At 41.3% G+C, this 3,454-nt stretch overlaps 1 pseudogene; it reads left to right on the top strand.

Moving 5' to 3' along the window:
• Positions 1 to 280: 280 nt before the first annotated feature.
• On the top strand, positions 281 to 1,915 carry LOC140064207 (ammonium transporter Rh type A pseudogene; annotated as a pseudogene).
• Positions 1,916 to 3,454: the final 1,539 nt, after the last annotated feature.

The raw sequence follows: 3,454 nt of genomic DNA, 5'->3' as shown, positions 1-3,454 counted from the left end.
GTGTTAGAGTGCCTGATATTCAATACTGTGAGTCCCAGATAAATAAAGGTCTAATCTGATTATTTGGCATTCTGGTGTGTGTTCACAGTGAAGCAATGCTTGGCTACAGCCTGGGGCTCCGCTGCTCAGCAGTGCATTCATTGCCAAGGTCTAAATGTAAACACAGCCTGTAACATGCTAATAAAAGGTAATATTTAAGCAATGTATATTACTACTGCACAAAGGTCACCGCACTTAGATTCACAGAGCTATGATTGGACAAGACAAGCAACCAGTGAGTGAGAAGAGCCTTTGGGCTGTTGTTGTGCACAGGAATCAAACTTATAACAAGCTGCTGATGAAAGAGGAGCACATCCATCTCTGTCATATGTATAATGTCGATTGTCTTCTCACCAAGCCTACGATGTCAACTACCTATTCTCCTTATCCTTCTAGAAGGAACCTTCATAGCCATTTTCATCTTGTTTTTCAGCTTTGAAGACCTTTCCAGTAATGCAAATCCTGCTAATGTGACCGCAACAGACAGAGAGAAAGACTTCAACGTCATATTCCCTCTCTTTAAGGATGTCCATGTTATGTTATTTGCTGGCCTAGGACTTATGCTATCCTTTCTGAAATTCTATGGCTTTGGAGGAATTGCCATCAACTTTTTGATTGCCAATTTTGCCATTCAGTGGTCCATGATTGTTCAAGGCTTCTTCTACCATTTCAAACATGGGCAAATCCTGCTGGGGCTAAATAACCTTCTTGAAGCCGAATTTGCAGCTGTCACAGCTCTTATCTCAGCAGGGGCTGTTTTGGGAAGGACCAGTCCTGTTCAGTTAATTCTCCTTTCAGCCATGGAAATCCCACTCTTTGTGGTCAACGACTGGCTAGTCAATGAATATTTTCATATTATTGATGTAGGTGGCACAGTAGCCATACATATCTTCTCATGTTATTTTGGCTTGGGAGTATCTCAAACCCTATACCAACCATCCCTACGAAGAAGGCACATTAAGGAGGAGACAACCTCAAACTCTGATCTACTGTCCCTATTGGGGACTATATTTCTCTGGATTTTCTGGCCAAGCTTCAATTCTGTCCTGGCAAAGACCAGTGAAGATCAGCATCGCGCCATTGTGAATACCTTCCTGGCATTAAGTTCAGGGACAATTACTACATTTGCCATGTCAAGCCTTATTGACAAACGGGGCAGGATAAGCTTAGTACATCTCCAAAACGCCACCTTGGCAGGAGGAGTAGCTGTGGGAATTTCGGCAAATATAATTAACCCAGGAGGGGCATTTAGCATTGGGTGCTTAGCCTCCATGGCCTGTACACTAGGCTTTCAATATCTAAGCCCTTTCCTTGCCAAGAAAATCAAGTTACAAGACCAATGTGGAATCCATAATCTACACGGCTTGCCGGGTATCATTGGTACTGTCGGAAGCATTGTGGTCATAATGCTTGGACCTTTTGATAGCTATGGATTAAGTCTACATGGGACTCTCTACAGCAATGATCTGAAGGGACAACAGCCTGTTTTGGAGATTCTTGGAAGTAGGGATACTTGGACACCACAGGGTCAAGCTTTACAGCAGGCTGCAGCCCTTGGTGTAACCTTTGCGGTATCCCTATTTGGAGGTTACATAACCGGATTAATGATGAGACTGCCTTGCTTTGTTCATCCATCCAAAGATGACTTTTTTGATGACCAATTGTATTTCCAAGTGACTGAAGACACAGAAAACAAATGGATTTCAAATGACAATCTCCAGAAGCACTTGCTTGTACCACTAAAGCATATATAATAGCCTCACTGTATTTGCTGTCTGTCATCCTGTGACATATTTGAATAATTCTGCACCTCTCATAGTCAATAGTACATCTTATTATTACTTTTATAGACTAAATAGAGTATTTTGGATCTGAAGCTAATATTTGTACTTTAGTGTTATTGGACTTTTTTAGTTGCATCATTGACATAGAAAGAACACAGTGGTTGCCTCTAGGTCTGTTGAATTTTGGGGTGTAATGACAGTTTATTTTCTCTGTTAACACTGCAAGATCAATTTAGCATAAATTGAGGGAAAGTGGGTGGGAACTGTTTGATTTTAACGTATTATAATACATGGCAGCCATCAGGTAAGCATTACATTGACAAACACATTTAATTTAATTTAAGAGTCTCCAGGTGATTCCTTATTTTGACCATGAATACATGCAGATGCAGATTATATAACATTAACTTTAGCATAAATGCTGTCTCCTTTTTATTCTACAATTTGTTGAAATATTTGTCTGTCCACAAACAGTCAGAAATTTTCCAATTTGTATTCAATGTCATCAGTTATTCTTGTGGATGGTCCCCGTACAGAAGAAGTTTTGTTTCTAGACCGCTTTTAGATGCTGCAGAATATATTTGTTGTCTGTGGGAGCAATATTGAGTTAAAAAATTAAATATATACTACCACACTTTAGCCACAGCATAAAAACTACAGATTGTGTCCCCATATTACCTGGTCATGTCCATTCAACCATATAGTTTATGATCCGATAAGCATAAGTTTACTGGTGACCTTGATTTATACCAATATCGCTCAGGATATATTGTTAGCTGTTGATAACTGTAGTGATACCCAGATAGCATTCAGACAATGGTAACAACTTTCTGTTTATTCAAAAATTACATAGATTTAACTGTGTGTTAAATCAGTAGTGGATTATGATATAGGCGGTAGCCTGGGGCCCAAATCACCCACCAAATTTATACTGAGAAGGACCTTCGCCAATGAAAGAGTAATTTCAGGACCTTTGAATGTTCTCCAAAGGTTCTGAAATTGCAGATTGAAAGCAGGGAGAAGGGACACATCCTCCAATCCCCAAGAAGCTTGATTCTAGTACCATATGTAGGATTTGTATGGGGGTTTAAAGGAAACCTACCAGTTAGAATGGCAGGGGTAAGCAGTAAATACCGACCACCAGCTCAGGGTGAGCTGGTGCCGGTACTTACTTTTGTTAGTGTTATTAACCGCTGTATCGTGGTTTTAACACTTTTTAAACTTTATAGCAGAAAAGGCTTCGGCTTTTTACTACATAGGAAATGCCGGAGATGATGCGCGCGCATGGTCGCGCGCAGCACCGAAGCCTCTTCTGCTATAAAGTTTAAAAAGTGTTAAAACTGCGATACAGCGGTTAATAACACTAACGAAAGTAAGCACCGGCACCAGCTCACCCTGAGCTGGTGCTCGGTACTTACTGCTCACCCCTACCATTCTAACTGGTAGGTTTCCTTTAATAATAATACAGCCCATAGCCCATGGTGGTCTTACTGTGCATTCACATGCGGTATGCCGCCGTGCGGGCATACCGCCGTGTGCTGGAGAGGAGGTGGCCCCTCCATAGGAAACAGCGGCTCACAGCCGCAGACCAGGGAAAAGATAGAGCATGTTCTATCTTTTCCTGGTGTGCG

This window comes from Engystomops pustulosus, chromosome 6, assembly GCF_040894005.1.
Source record: "Engystomops pustulosus chromosome 6, aEngPut4.maternal, whole genome shotgun sequence".
NCBI classification, from domain to species: domain Eukaryota; kingdom Metazoa; phylum Chordata; class Amphibia; order Anura; family Leptodactylidae; genus Engystomops; species Engystomops pustulosus.
This window is presented reverse-complemented; position numbering and strand designations above follow the sequence as displayed.